The following is a 17,027-nucleotide window of genomic DNA, read 5'->3' on the forward strand; positions in this document are numbered from 1 at the left end:
TAGTGAGCATTTTTCCTTTGTCAAAATAATCCATCCACCTGACAGGTATCAAGGAGCTGATTAAACAGCATAATCATTACACAGGTGGATTTTGTGCTAGGGACAATAAAAAGCCACTCTAAAATGTGAAGTTTTGTCACACAACACAATGTTTTGAAGGAGCGTGCAAATGGCATGATGACTGCAGGAATGTCCAACAGAGCTGTTGACAGAGAATTGAATGTTAATTTCTCTACCACAAGAGTTTGGCAGTACGTACAACCGGCCTCTCAACTTCAGACCACGTGTAACCACACCATCCCAGGACCTCCACATCCGGCTTCTTCACCTGCAGGATCGTCAGAGGAGTGTAGGGGGGTGTTGAGGAGTATTTCTGTCTGTAATAAAGCCCTTTTGTTGGGAAAACAAATTCTTATTGGCTGGGCCTGGCTCCCACGTGGGTGGGCCTATGCCCTCCCAGGCACACCCATTGCTGTGCCCTTCTCTGAACGTTACAAAAGTTTTCTTGTGGTTTTTATGGAAGGTTTTCTTAATGATCTCGGAAAAATCTGAGAACATTACTTCAAATAGAACCATGAGGAAACCTGTACAAAACGTTATGCTGAAGTACTGTATTTCCCACAGAAGAACGTTGTTTCTTAATGTTCTCTGAACAATTTGAGAACATGACTTTAAATAGAACCACGAGAAAACCTGTAGGAAACATTATGCTGAAATTCCCACAGAAGAACGTTGTTTCTTAATGTTCTCGGAACTATTTGAGAACATTCCGAATGTCAAACCACTTGGAGAACATTCCTAGAACATTACCAAAATTGAAATGAAATGTAACCATCTTTGAACATTTAGAAAATGTTCTGTTTAAGTACTAAAATACAAAGAAAAAAATATAATTGTGAAGGTCCTTAAATTTGCTGAGAATGTCTTAAAGCCAAGCAACTATCCTGGAATATTTCCAGAAAATTGTGAGAAGTGTCACGTTCTGACCTTAGTTATTTTTGTTATGTCTTTGTTTCAGTATGGTCAGGGCGTGAGTTGGGTGGGTAGTCTCTTCTTTTTTCTATGTTGTCGTTTTGTGTTTGGCCTGGTATGGTTCTCAATCAGAGGCAGGTGTCGTTCGTTGTCTCTGATTGAGAATCATACTTAGGTAGCCTTTTCCCACCTGTGTGGTGTGGGTGATTATTTTCTGTCTTTGTGTATGTCACCAGACAGGACTGTTTCGTTTCATTCTCATTGTTATTTTAGTTTTAGTGTTCTGAGTTGAATAAAATAAACTTCATGAACACATACCACGCTGCGCATTGGTCCGACATTTCATACTCCTTGTCAGAGGAAGATGACAAGCGTGACAAGAAGGTTATGTTCAAAATATCCATAGAACAACCACGCTCTCACCAAGCTCCATGAAACATGTGGTTCTCAGAATGTTATGTGTTAGCTGGGAAGCCCTTGAATTGTATAATTCTTAAACACCAAATATTGGTTAATGTTGGCCTTGTTGGTAATTTCATTCGCATTAGGATGTCAAGGAATGCCTTTCTATACAGGGCTCGAGGGTCGAGAGATATCATTTTACAAAACAAAATAAGATTCAAACAAAATTGCCCCTTCATATAGATCATGATTATTCTATTGGGGATTGCATGGAGCCTATGCTATCTTCATGAGTTGGGCACGTATGGTGGATCTGGGAGATTGCGCACAGAATGGGAGGGACGTTAATGTCCTTCGTGCGTGTAAAGCACTGCTGGTGGAGGCAAGCTGTCCCTGCCAGAGTTGTGTGCCTGTAATTACTCTTGTGATGTGGATGATCAAACAGCCAGAGACAGAGAGAGCTGAAGGGGATGTTGTGTGTGCTGGAGCCAGTATTCCCATCTCATCCCACTCCTCTCGTCCCATCCTCCCTTTGCTCCTTCTAAAAATGTTCTTCATTGTGCCTCACGTTGGCTGCTTGATATCATGTGGTAAAGTTGAAGATGCCAATCCCTGTGTTTTTTGCTGTTGTAAAATGGTATTACACTTCAAAGAGAGCATGCCCTGTACAGTACTATCAGAAAGTATTTATACCATTTGACTTTTTTCAAATGTGGTTATGTTACAGCCTTATTCTAAAATTGATTCAATTAAATGTTTTCCTCATCAATCTACCCACAAGATCCTGTAATGACAAAGCGAAAAAAAAAGGTTTTAAGAAATGTTTGCGCATTTTTTTCAAAAAACTGAAATACTTTATTTACATAAGTATTCTGACCCTTTGCTATGAGACTCAAAATTGAGCTCAGGTGCATCCTGTTTCCATTGATCATCCTGGAAATGTTTCTAGAACTTGATTGGAGTCCACCTGTGGTAAAATCAATTGATTGGATATGATTTGGAAAGGCACACACCTATCTATATAAGGTCCCACAGTTGGCAGCGCATGACAGAGCAAAAACCAATCCATGAGGTTGAAGGAATTGTCCATAGAGCTCCGAGATAGGGTTGTGCTGAGGCACAGTCACTCTGACAGAGTTCCACAGTTCCTCTGTGGAGATGTGATAACCTTCCAGAAGGACATCCATCTCTGCAGCACTCCACCAATCAGGACTTTATAGTAGAGTGGCCAGACAGAAGCCACTCCTCGGTAAAAGGCACATGACAGCCCGCTTGGAGTTTGCCAAAAGCCACCTAAAGGACTAAGGCCATGAGAAACAAGATTCTCTGGTCTGATGAAAGCAAGATTGAACTCTTTGGCCTGAATGCCAAGCGTCATGTCTGGAGGAAACCTGGCACCAGAACTTCATAAGTGTTGCTCTCCACTTTCTGGTCGACTGAGTTTTAAAATCAGTGGAATTAGAGTATTATAGCTAAGGAGATGGAGAAAAAATCTTGGGTTTGATTGCAAATATGGAGACAGAGTCAAAAGGAGAACACAGATGGCTGTTGTATAAAACACTGGTCTCCGGATTACATCTTCAAACTAAGGGTAACCATAGAATCCGTGACAGAGAGGGAGAAGTGTGCATCCATGTATACAGGTAAGAGAGTCTAGCTAGCTAACGTTAGCTGACTGGGTCACTAGCTAACGTTACAGGTAATATTATTCGTATCTCATTTGCATAGCCAGCTAACATTGAACCTGGTTGGTTTGCTACCTGCAGATTCATACAGGTTAGTAACGTTATGAGTTGGGATTATGGTTAATTGTTTAGCTAGCTAGCCAGCTACGTGTCTAAACAAAATATTCCACTATGCGAGTAACCCCTTCAATAGAATGGTCATGATGTCACTGCGACAACTGTCAATAGACATAGCTGGTAATGAGGTAGCACATTTACGAATGCTGGTGTCAGTAAATGTTGGCAAAAAAGTGTAATTAAATTGTTGCCAGCAGCACAGCTGCAGTCACCAACGCTCTGGATAACATAAAACAGCCTAACCAGCTCTGCTAGGGTGAGTAAAATGGTTAGTGAGCTGTTCTCTCATTTGTGTCTGGAAGTAGCTAGTAATCTAGCCAATGTTAGCCAGTTAGCTTGGGTGCTTGACTGCTGTTATTAGGTCAGAATGCTTGAGTCAACCCTAGTCCTTGGCCAGAGCATCTAGTTTGTACTCTAAACGCTCCGAAAACAAAACTCTCTGAATTTATGAATGGGCAATCAGCGAACGCTCTGAGTTAACGAACACCCAGAAAACCCTCTGATTAAATTTACAAACACACCCGTAGTATAAACCAGCCTTTAGTCTTAAAATCTTTGGTGGCCTCGTGAATCCTTAAAGAGATGGGTGGGGCTAAAGCTTAAGTAGATGTGAAGGATGTGAATAGGCGTAGACAAAGAAGAGCTCTCCAATTACTGTACCAAAACATTCAAAAGTTTATCAACTTTAAAAGCAGAATTACTTTCCCATTGTCCCTCAACTGTAGTGTATGATATACTATTTTGAAGCTCTGAGTCTTTGATTTGATCTAATGTGAAAAACACAATTTCAAAATTTTGCTACATAACAATTAGGGAGCAATGTTCCCTCTAAGCTGCGCGTGTGCGTTGGCGCGCAGTAGCTTCCCCAGGACTGCCACACAGAAGAAATATCAGCCTACAGAGAGAAGCACGAGGTTGAACTTCACTCAACTTTCCCCATTGTGGTTTAGTCTTGTTTGATACATTATGTACACACCGTTAGAATACTAATGAAATGCACATAGTTATATTTGGTAACACTTGCTTATTTTCCCTCGACTCCAACCCCATTGGATGCGTTGAACGGATGTGGGTGGAGCAGTGTCTACATAGGGTTGCAGGTTGGGAACACTCACAAAAGCTCTGACGAGGGCCTTGAGGCCGATACATAAAGCTTAATAAAGAGCAATAATACTAGCAAGAGCAGTGTGCAGATTTCTTATTTTTTTCTCATCTTATTCAACCGTTTGATTTGTTACCATGCACCTGCAACAAAGATAGATGTGCGAGTGCCCTTTGAATTTCAAATCATATGAGCAAAGAATATTTTGCTTTATCTGGGACGCTAAACCAGACAAGATGCATCGTGCATATCTATATAATGAATATGAACTGGGTGGGTTGAGATGATTAAATATAAAAGCACTAAACCTCTCTAAAAGCTTCACTTATACAAAAGTTTTACTTGAATCCTAAATGGTTCTCAAATAGATTACTAAGAAAAGCTCATCCATTGTTTAAAAATGGCCTTTTTGCTTTTGTGCAGATTGCCATGTCTCGTTTTCGATTAATTCAAAATGAAACCTTTTTCAAAGTATCTTTTTCAAACAAGTATTGCAGAGCTGGTTACAATTTCATCCCCCTGAAAATATATAACAATTATTTTGGCTGAACTCAAATATGCTGGTTGATAAAATACCTACATTTATGGAAAATATGTTTGTAAAGGGTATTTTGTTTTTAAATGATATTGTAAATTGGAATGGTAGAGGTATGTCTTTCATGGAGTTATCAGAATTGTATAGAAAGGTCTGCTCAATCCAAGAGTACAACCAATTGATTACAGCATTACCCCAAAAATGGAGGCAGGTGGCAGCAGGGAACTGGTCTGTCTGCCCAATAATAAGGATCCAAACTGGAGGAGGAATAAAACAGCATAAATAGGTAAGTATGCCAGTTTCATTTGAGGACCAGGATGTTGACAGCTGTGCCATACAGATGACAAAATAGTTGGGAAGAGATATTTGATGTACCGATTCCATGGTACAGGGTGTATGAGTTGATATATAGAATTCCGCAAGATTCAAGACTTTGTGCTTTTCAGCTAAAATTATTGTACAGAATTATTGACACCAACAAAACATTTACTATTTGGGGAATATAATAATTAGAGTTCTGCAGATTTTGTTATGAGGATACAAAATCAATAGACCATTTGTTTCAGTTTTCTCCCCTCAGGTAGCTTGTTTCTGGTCTCAGGTTCAGGAATGTATCATGACACAAGACGAGACCCAGATGCAGACACAGGAGGCAGATGGTTGGATTCTTACAATGTTTATTAATCCAACAGGAGTAGGCAAGAGAAAGGTTGTTGACTGGCTAAAGGTCAAAACCAGATCAGAGTCCAGGAGGTACAGAGTGGCAGACAGGCTTGTGGTCAAGGCAGGCAGACTGATCAGGCAGGCAGGTACAGAGTCCAGAAACAGGCAAGGGTCAAAACCGGAGGACTAGATAAAGGAGAATAGCAAAAAGCAGGAGAACGGGAAAACCGCTGGTTGACTTGGAAAACATACAAGACGAACAGGAAACAGGAAACACAGGAATAAATACACTGGGGAAAATGAGCGAGATCTGAAGGGTGTGGAGACAGGGACAGGTGAAACAGATCAGGGCATGATAGAATGGCTGATAAAGCTTAACATTAATCTAAAATTGACCCTAGAAATAGCATTGTTGGGAGATCTGAAGAGATCTGGTCAGTCAATTACTAATAATCTTAGTCAAAGTATTTATCTTCAACTCTGTGGATTCTATTTGATTAGATAGATTCAAATTATATGTCAAACATCACAGCATAGTTGAAAGATATATAGTGCGTAGAAATCCGAAGTGAGTGGCCAGCAGAGATAGGTGGGAGGGGCTGAGGGAAGCTGAGGGTTGGGATTTGGAATTGGAGACAAGTGGGAGTGGAGTTGCTGGGCGGGGATAGAATCACGGTCAAAGATAAAAGTTTTTTTTTTAAAGTAAGTTTGAATGACACAGAGGCAACATTTTTACAGTTAATGCCTGTTTGCCTGAGGCTAATGCCACACAGGTGTTTGTACACATGCATATACACATACTCATTCAATGTAAATAGTGCCATGCATGTACTCAAACATATTCAGTTGGCCTTGCTGTTATGATTTTTGTTGTCCTTGATGTCTTTTGTTGCCTGCATTGTTGTTTTCGGTTTTCCTTCGTCTCTCTTTTTATTTTTTTGTTAATTGTGTTGTTTGTTGGTGCATTGGAGGATGGGGACTTGGTGGGGGGGTCTCAGATGGTTGAGGGGCAGCTCTTGAGGAACTGTGGAGGGGATCTTGGAGGACTGGTGGCCTGGCGGTTGGGAGCTTTGGCCGGTGGCTGATAGTTCGATGGTTCGGGTTCCCGTTTTTGACCTTGACCTTGAGCATGGCGTTGACCCTGGTTGCTTCTGTGGGTCTCTCTGGATGGGCGTCTGTTAGATGACTGAATGTAATGTAAATGTTGAGCCGCTTCACTGCCAGTAGATTGTATGTTTTAATATTGAATAAAATTGAATAAAAAAGTTAGAAAATAAACTTCATAGGAACGTACATCTTCCTCAACGAGGTCTATCCTGAAGCTGTGTGGCCGAAGAGGAAAGAACTTATCCCATCCATAAAAACTGCCAGAGAACGGAGACATTCCTGAAATCCTCCATGACAGGCTCATTGTTCACCCTCCATCCCAAAAGCCTGGAAGGGATGAGAGAGGCAAGCCTATAGGTTCATAGCTTCAACCCCGCAGCACACACACATACTTACACACACCGACTGATTAATAGACCACTAAATGTAAAAAATACATGTATTTTGCTTTGTTTGTTCTTTTCCATAGTATTATCTCTGATAAGCTACCCAGGAAAGGTCTGAACAGAGCCCATATGAATATAATGTAGCTTTAGAAATAAGGTTTGCGAAATTAATAACTTGCTAATATCCGATAACAGTCATATACAGTATTATTCTTTTTTTCCTCTCTCTACATTTTTTTTTTACCCCGTTTTCTCACCAATTTCATGGTATCCAATTGGTAGTTACAGTCTTGTCTCATCGCTGCAACTCCCATACGGAGTTGGGTCGAGTGCCATGCGTCCTCCGACACCCCACAACCCAACCAATCCGCACTGCTTCTTGACACAATGTCCACTTAAACCAGAAGCCAGCCACACCAATGTGTCGGAGGAAACACTGTGCACGTGGCCACCGTGTCAGCGTGCATTGCGCCCTGCCCGCCACAGGAGATGCTAATGCGCGATGGGACAAGGGCATGCCTGTCAGTCAATTCCTCCCCTAACACGGACGATGCTGGGCCAATTGTGCGCTGCCCCATGGGTCTCCCGTTCGCGGCCGGCTGCAACAGGTATTAGCCATTTGTGAGACTCACTTAGATAATTCCTTTCATGATCGAGCAGTAGCAATACAAGGATATAACATCTATAGAGGAGACAGGAACGCTTACGGGGGTGGTGATGCTGTACATATTCAGAACCATATCCCTGTAATGGTTAGAGAAGATATGATGTCAAACATTATTGAAGTGTTGTGGTTGCAGGTTCACCTCATCTAAAGCCTATTATTTTGGGGTGTTGCTATAGGCCACCAAGTGCTAACAGTCAGTATCTAAATAATGTGTGTGAAATGCCTGATAGTGTATATGATGTCAACAGATAGGTCTACTTTCTTGGGGACCTGAATATTGTCTGGTTTTCATCACGCTGTCCGCTCAAGAGGAAGCTTCTCACTGTAACCAGTGCCTGTAATCTGGTTGAGGTTATTAATCAACCTACCAGGGTGTTTACAAACACTACAGGAACAAAATCATCCATTTGTATTGATCACATTTTGCTGTGATTTATGTGGGTGATGTAAAAAATGTTATTAATAAGGAGCATCCAGATGCTGCATTTGAGAATTTATAAAATTGCTTCTTCCAATGATTGATAAACAATTATTGATAAACATGCACCTGTTAAGAAACTGACTCTTAGAACTGATAAATCTCCATGGATTGATGAGGAATTGAAAAAAAATATGGTTGAAAGAGATGGGGTCAAAAGGAGTGGCTAATAAATCTGACTAGATCACTTACTGCAAATTGAGAAATTATGTGAAAAAAAATACATTATGAAACCAAGACCAATGGTATTTGGAGGCAAATTCAACTCCATTTTTCATCGAATCAGATGCCTTATTCATCATAAAAACATCTAATGTATGACAGAAAAGCATTGTAAGTTAGAATTTTGTGGGAGAGGTGGAAAACATATTGTTATCCATCAATAATGACCTTCTGGCATTGACAACTTAGATGGAAAGCTACTGGGGATGGTAGCTGACTCTATAGTCGCTCCTGTCTGTCATATATTTAATCTGAGCCTAGAGGAAAGTGTTTGTCTTCAGGCCTGGAGGGAAGCCAAAGTCATTCCGCCACCCAAGAGTGGTAAAGCGGGCTTTACTGGTTCTAACAGCAAATATATCAGCTTAACACCAGCTCTTAGCAAACTGTTGGAAAAAAATGTATTTCACCAAAGATGGTGCTATTTGTCTGTAAACAAATTAACAACAGACTTTCAGCATGCTTATCAAATCAAAACAAATCATACTTTATTTGTCACACGCGCCGAATACAACAAGTGTAGACCTTACCGTGAAATGCTTTACTTACAAGCCCTAAACCAACAGAGCAGTTCAAGAAGAGTTAACAAAATATTTACCAAATAAAATAAAGTCAAAAATACACAATAACATAACAATAACGAGACTAAATACAGGGGGTACCGGTACCGAGTCAATGTGTGGGGGTACAGGTTAGTTGATGTAATTTGTACATGTAGGTAGAGGTGAAGTGACTATGCATAGATAATAAACAGCGAATAGCAGCAGTGTACATTTGATTAATTGTTCAGCAGTCTTATGACTTGGGGGTAGAAGCTGTTAAGGAGCCTTTTGGTCTTAGACTTGGCGCTCCGGTACTGCTTGCCGTGTGGTAGCAGAGAAAACAGTCTATGACATGGGTGACTGGAGTCTCTGACAATTCTATGGGCTTTCCTCTGACACCGCCTATTATATAAGTCCTGGATGGCAGGAAGCTTGACCCCAGTGATGTACTGGGCAGTGCGCACTACCCTCTGTCGTGCCTTACGGTCAGATGACGAGCAGTTGCCATAATAGACGGTGATGCAACCGGTCAGGATGCTCTCAATGGTGCAGCTGTAGAACTTTTTGCCATGTCGTTTCATTCTCCTGAGGGGAAAAAGGTTTTGTTGTGCCCTCTTCAGGACTGTCTTGGTGTGTTTGGACCGTGATAGTTTGTTGTTGATGTGGACACCAAGGAACTTGAAACTATCGACCCACTCCACTACAGCCCCATTGATGTTAATGGGGACCTGTTTACATTTACATTACATTTAAGTCATTTAGCAGACGCTCTTATCCAGAGCGACTTACAAATTAATGTTTGACCCACCTTTTCCTGTAGTCCACGATCAGCTCCTTTGTCTTGCTCACATTGAGGGAGAGGTTGTTGTCCTGGCACCACACTGCCAGTTCTCTGACCTCATCCCTACATGCTGTCTCATAGTTGTCGGTGATCAGGCCCACTGTTGTGACGTCAGCAAACTTAATGCTGGTGTTGGAGTCGTGTTTGGCCACGCAGTCGGTCGTGTGTGAACAGGGAGTACAGGAGGGGATCAAGTAAACACCCCTGAGGGGCCCCAGTGTTGAGGATCAGCGTGGCAGACGTGTTGTTGCCTACCCTTAACACCTTGGGGTGGCCCATCAGGAAGTCCAGCATCCAGTTGCAGAGGGAGATGTTTAGTCCCAGGGTCCTTAGCTTTGTGGGCACCATAGTGTTGAACGCTGAGCTGTAGTCAATGAACAGCATTCTCACAACAGTGTTCCTTTTGTCCAGGTGGGAAATTGCAGTGTGGTGTGCGATTGAGATTGTGTCATCTGTGGATCTGTTGGGGCGGTATGCAAATTGGAGTGGGTCTAGGGTGTCTGGGAAGATGCTGTTGATGTGATCAATGACCAGCCTTTCAAAGCACTTCATGGCTACCGACGTGAGTGCTACCGGGCGGTAATAATTTAGGCAGGTACTTTCGCTTCCTTGGGCACAGGGACTATGGTGGTCTGCTTGAAACATGTAGGTATTACAGACTCAGTCAGGGAGAGGTTGAAAATGTCAGTGAAGACACTTGCCAGTTAGTCCAGGCATGCTTTGAGTACACGTCCTGGTAATCCGTCTGGCCCTGTGGCTTTGTGAATGTTGACCTGTTTAAAGGTCTTGCTCACATCGGCTATCGAGAGCGTTATCACACAGTCATCCAGAACAGCTGGTGCTCTCGTGCATGCTTCTGTGTTGCTTGCCTAGAAGCAAGCATAAAAGGCATTTAGCTCGTCTGGTAGGCTCGCGTCACTGGGCAGTTCGTGTCTGGGTTTCCCCTTTGTAGTCCGTAATAGTTTTCAAGCACTGCCACATCCGACAAGCGTCAGTGCCAGTGTAGTAGGATTTAATCTTAATCCTGTATTGACACTTTGCTTGTTTGTCACGCCCTGACCTTAGTATTCTTTGTTTTCTTTATTATTTTGGTTAGGTCAGGGTGTGACGTGGGTGATGTATTTGTTTTTGTTCCTGTCTAGGGGTTTTGTATGTCTATGGGTGTTTACTAGTCTAGGTGTTATGTACTGTATGTCTATGGTTGCCTAGATTGGTTTTCAATTAGAGGCAGCTGTTTATCGTTGTCTCTGATTGGGAACCATACTTAGGCAGCCATATTCCTTGGGTATTTTGTGAGTTATTGTCTATGTGTTAGTTGCCTGTGTCTGCACTAATCATATATAGCTTCACGTTTGTTTAAGTGTTCTTTGTTTCATTAAATAAAATAATGTATTCACATCACATTGGTCTCCTCTATTCAACGAACGTGACATTGTTTGATGGTTTGTCTGAGGGCATAGCAGGATTTCTTATAAGCGTCCGGATTAGTGTCCCACTCCTTGAAAGCGGCAGCTCTAGCCTTTAGCTCAATGCAGTTGTTTCCTGTAATCCATGGCTTCTGGTTGGGATATGTACGTACAGTAGCTGTTGGGACAACGTCGTCGGTGCACTTATTGATGAAGCCGATGACTGAGGTGGTGTACTCCTCAATGCCATTGGATGAATCCCGGAACATATTCCAGTCGGTGCTAGCAAAACAGTCCTGTAGTGTAGCATCCGCGTCATCTGACCACTTCTGTATTGAACAAGTTACTGGTACTTCCTGCTTTAGTGTTTGCTTGTAAGCAGGAATCAGGAGGATAGAATTATGGTCAAATTTGCCAAATGGCGGGCAGGAGGAGAGCTTGCATGCATCTCTGTGTGTGGAGTAAAGGTGGTCTATAATTGTTTTTCCTCTTGTTGTACATGTGACATGGTGGTAAAAATTTGGTAAAACTAATTTAAGTTTGCCTGCATTAAAGTCCCCGGCCATTAGGAGCGCCACTTCTGGATGAGCATTTTCTTGTTTGCTTATGGCCTTATAGAGTTGGTTGAGTTCGGTCTTAGTGCCAGCATGGGTCTTCGGTGATAAATAGACGGCTACGATCTCTCTTGGTAGATAGCGTGGTCTACAGCTTATCAAAAGGGACTCTACCTCAGGAGAGCAATACCTCAAGACTTCTTTAATATCAGACATTGCGCACAAGCTGTTACTGACAAAAAGACACACACCCCCACCCCTTGTCTTACCAGACGTAGCATCTCTGTTCTGCCGGTGAATGGAAAATCCCGCCAGCTCTATATTATCGATGTCATCATTCAGCCACGAATCTGTGAAAGAATCTGGTTGACTGGCAGATCTATAAGATCATGGCTGACTGGCGGATCTAGCTGCTCTATGCAGACTGACAGCTCTGGCTGCTCCATGCAGGCTGACAGCTCCTTGCAGACTGACAGCTCCTTGCAGACTGGCAGCTCTGGCTGCTTCATGCAGACTGACAGCTCTGGCTGCTTCATACAGACTGACAGCTCTGACTGCTCCATGCAGGCTGACAGCTCTGACTGCTTCATACAGACTGACAGCTCTGGCTGCTTTATGCAGACTGACAGCTCTGACTGCTCCATGCAGGCTGACAGCACCCTGCAGACTGGCAGCTCCTTGCAGACTGACAGCTCCTTGCAGACTGACAGCTCCTTGCAGACTGGCAGCTCTTTGCAGACTGACAGCTCTGGCTGCTTCATGCAGACTGACAGCTCAGGCTGCTCCGAACAGGCAGGAGGCTCCGGCAGCGCTGTAGAGGAGGAAGGCTCTGATAGCGCTGAACAGGCGGGAGACTCCGACAGCGCAGGAGGGAAGGAAGGCTCTGATAGCGCTGAACAGACAGGAGACTCCAGCAGCGCTGTAGAGGAGGAAGGCTCTGATAGCGCTGAACCGGCGGGAGACTCCGACAGCACAGGAGAGGCGAGGCGCACTGTAGGCCTGATGCGTGGTGCAGGGAGCTGCTACCGGAGGACTGGTGTGTGGAGGTGGCTCTGGATAGACCGGACCGTGCAGGCGCACTGGAGCTCTTGAGCACTGAGCCTGCCCAACCTTACCTGGCTCGATGCCCACTCTAGCCTGGCCAATACGAAGGGCTGGTATGAACCGCACCGGGCTATGCACCTGCACTGGAAACACTGTGCGCTCCATAGCATAACACGGTGCCTGCCCGGTCTCTCTAGCCCCCCGGTAAGCACAGGGAGTTTGCCCAGGTCTCCTACCTGGCATAGCCATACTGTGAACCCCCCCCCAATAATTTTTTTGGGCTGCTTTTCGGGCTTCCATCCACGTCGCCGTGCTGCCTCCTCATACCAGCGCCTCTCCGCTTTAGCCGCCTCTAGTTCCTCCTTGGGGCGGGGATATTCACCAGGCTGAGCCCAGGGTCCTTTTCCGTCCAGTTCTTCCTCCCATGTCCAATTCTCCAAGTGGTGCAGCCTCTCCCACTGCAGCTGCTTCTGTTGCCTCTCCTTTGGCTCCTGCCTGTTAACACGCTGCTCGGTCCGTGTGTGGTGGGTGATTCTGTAATGGCGTTACAGAATCAGTTACATGGACCCACTCTGTGTGCAATACTAGTGTTTAACATATTTTTTTTTATTGACTGCCCCATCTCTGTACCCCACACATTCAATTATCTATAAGGTCTGTCAATCAGTGAATTTCAAACACAGGTTCAACCACAAAGACATGGGAGGTTTTCCAATGCTTCACAAAGAATGGTACCTGTTGGAAGATGGGTAAAAATAAAGAAGCAGACATTGAATATCCCTTTGAGCATGGTGAAGTTATTAATTACACTTTGGATGGTGTATCAATACACCCAGTCACTACAAAGACACAGGTGTCCTTCCTAATGTAACGGATGTGAAACGGCTAGTTTAGTTAGCGGTGTGCGCTAAATAGCGTTTCAATCGGTTACGTCACTTGCTCTGAGACCTTGAAGTAGTAGTTCCCCTTGCTCTGCAAGGGCAGCAGCTTTTGTGGAGCGATGGGTAACGATGCTTCGAGGGTGACTGTTGTCGTTGTGCGCAGAAGGTCCCTGGTTCGCGCCCGGGTATGGGCGAGGGGACGGTTTAAAATTATACTGTTTCACTAATTCAGCTGCCAGAGAGGAAGGACTGCTCAGGGATTTCACCATGAGGCCAATGGTGACAATTACAAGGTTTAATGGCTGTGATTGGAGAAAACTGAGGGTGAATCAATAACATTGTAGGTACTCCACAATAGTAACCTAATTGACCAAGTGAAAAGAATGAAGCCTGTACAAAATAAACAATATTCCAAAACATGCATTCAGCAAAGCATTCAGCAAAGCAATTCACTTTTTGTCCTAACTACAAATTGTTATGTCTGGGGCAAATCCAATACAACACATTACTGGGTACCGCTCTCCATATTTTCAAGCATAGTGGTGGCTGCATCATATGCTTGTAATCGTTAAGGACTAGGGGAAAACCTGGTTCAGTCTGCTTTCCACCAGACCCTGGGAGATGAATTAACCTTTCTGTAGGACAATAACCTACATTACAAGGCTTACCCCGAAAACAGCGAATGTTGCAGAGTTACAGTTTTGAAAATGCTTGAAAATCTATTGCAAGGCCTGAAAATGTCTGTCTAGCCAATTTGACCAAATTTGAAGAGTTTTGAAAAGAATAATTAGCAAATGTTGCACAATCCAGGTATGCAAAGGTCTGAGAGACCGACCCAGAAAAACTGTAGTAGCTGCCAAAGGTGCTTCTACAAAGTAATCAGGGAATGAATACTTATGTAAATCAAATATTTCTGTATTTCATGTTCAATAAATTAGCAAACGTCCTAAAAACATGTTTTCACATTGTCGTTATGGGTCATTATTACATTTACATTTACATTTAAGTCATTTAGCAGACGCTCTTATCCAGAGCGACTTACAAATTGGTGCATTCACCTTATGACATCCAGTGGAACAGCCACTTTACAATAGTGCATCTAAATCTTTTAAGGGGGGAGGGGGGGGTGAGAAGGATTACTTTATCCTATCCTAGGCATTCCTTAAAGAGGTGGGGTTTCAGGTGTCTCCGGAAGGTGGTGATTGACTCCGCTGTCCTGGCGTTGTGAGGGAGTTTGTTCCACCATTGGGGGGCCAGAGCAGCGAACAGTTTTGACTGGGCTGAGCGGGAACTGTACTTCCTCAGTGGTAGGGAGGCGAGCAGGCCAGAGGTGGATGAACGCAGTGCCCTTGATTGGGTGTAGGGCCTGATCAGAGCCTGGAGGTACTGAGGTGCCGTTCCCCTCACAGCTCCGTAGGCAAGCACCATGGTCTTGTAGCGGATGCGAGCTTCAACTGGAAGCCAGTGGAGAGAGCGGAGGAGCGGGGTGACGTGGGAGAACTTGGGAAGGTTGAACACCAGACGGGCTGCGGCGTTCTGGATGAGTTGTAGGGGTTTAATGGCACAGGCAGGGAGCCCAGCCAACAGCGAGTTGCAGTAATCCAGACGGGAGATGACAAGTGCCTGGATTAGGACCTGCGCCGCTTCCTGTGTGAGGCAGGGTCGTACTCTGCGGATGTTGTAGAGCATGAACCTACAGGAACGGGCCACCGCCTTGATGTTAGTTGAGAATGACAGGGTGTTGTCCAGGATCACGCCAAGGTTATGGGGTATAAATCAATTTATTCCATTTTGAATTCAGGGTGTAAGACAACAAAATGTGGAATAAGCCTAGGGGTATGAATACTTTCTGAAGGCACTGTATAAAATGTCCCAAAACAGTGTTTGCGATTTTAAGTAATGGTAGCCTATGTATCTGACCGATATATCCCATTCAAAAACGTAGAGTTCTGTTGGAACGGCTTCATGTCCATGGTTCCGTGATCAAGATTTTAAGTAAGTACAGGAAAGGTTTCCAGTCACATTTCTTGAAATATCATTGCAATCAGCAGACTTTATGGAACCCCCATATGACAGTTTATACTGTTGAAATGTAAAATGTTGAAAATGAGGATGAAAATATATTCAGGAATCAGTAATCATTTTCACTGCATTTCTGCATCCATTTTTAAGGATACATCCAGTGCATTCGTAAATTATTCAGACCCCTTGACTTTGTGAAAATGTTGTTACGTTACAGCCTCATTCTAAAATTGATTGAATAATTTATTTTCCTTATCAATCTAAACACAATACCCCATAAGGACAAAGCAAAAAACATTTTTTATAATTTTTTGCAAATGTATTAAAAATAAAAAACTGAAATATTAAATTTACTTAAGTATTCAGACCCATTACTTAGTACTTTGTTGAAGCACATTTGGCAGCGAATACAGCTTCAAGTCTTCTTGGGTATGACGCTACAAGCTTGGCACACCTGTATTTGGGGAGTTTCTCCCATTCCTCTCTGCAGATTCACTCAAGCTCTGTCAAGTTGGATGGGGAATGTCGCTGCATAGCAATTTCTCGCGAGAGATGTTAGATCGGGTTCAAGTCCGGGCCACTTAAGGACATTCAGAGACTTGTCCTGAAGCCACTCCTGTGTTGTCTTGGCTGTGTGCTTAGTTGTGTGGTTGTTGTTCTGTTGGAAGGTGAACCTTCACCTCAGTCTGAGGTCCTGAGTGCTCTGGAGGTTTTCATTAAGGATTTCTCTGTACTTGGCTCGGTTCATCTTTCCCTCAATCCTGACTAGTCTCCCAGTCGCTGCCGCTGAAAAACATCCCCACACCATAATGCTGCCACCACCATGCTTCACCGTAGGGATGGTGCCAGGTTTCCTCACGACATGACACCTGTCATTCAGCCAAAGAGTTCCATCTTCGTTTCATCAGACTAGAGAATCTTGTTTCTCATGGTCTGAGAGTCCTTTCGGTTTCTTTTGGCAAACTCCAAGTGGGCTGACATGTGCCTTTTACTGAGGAGTGGCTTCCATCTGACCACTCTACCATAAAGGTCTGATTGGTGGAGTGCTGGAGAGATGGTTGTCCTTCCGGGAATGTTCTACCAACTTCACAGAGGAACTCTGGAGTTCTGTCAGAGTGACCATCAGGTACTTGGTCACCTCCCTGACCAAGGCGCTTCTCCCCTGATTGCTCAGTTTGGCTGGGCAGCCAGCTCTAGGAAGTATTGGTGGTCCCAAACTTCTTCCATTTTAGAATGATGGAGGCCAATGTGTTCCTGGCGACCTTCAATGGCCTCTAGCCCTGCTCAATATGCCTTAACTAACCATGTTGTTCCACCTCCTACATATGCGATAACATCATCTGGTTTAAACGTCTCTAGAGACTATATCTCTCTCATCATTACTCAATGCCTAGGTTTACCTCC

This window comes from Oncorhynchus keta, chromosome 11, assembly GCF_023373465.1.
Source record: "Oncorhynchus keta strain PuntledgeMale-10-30-2019 chromosome 11, Oket_V2, whole genome shotgun sequence".
NCBI classification, from domain to species: Eukaryota; Metazoa; Chordata; class Actinopteri; order Salmoniformes; family Salmonidae; genus Oncorhynchus; species Oncorhynchus keta.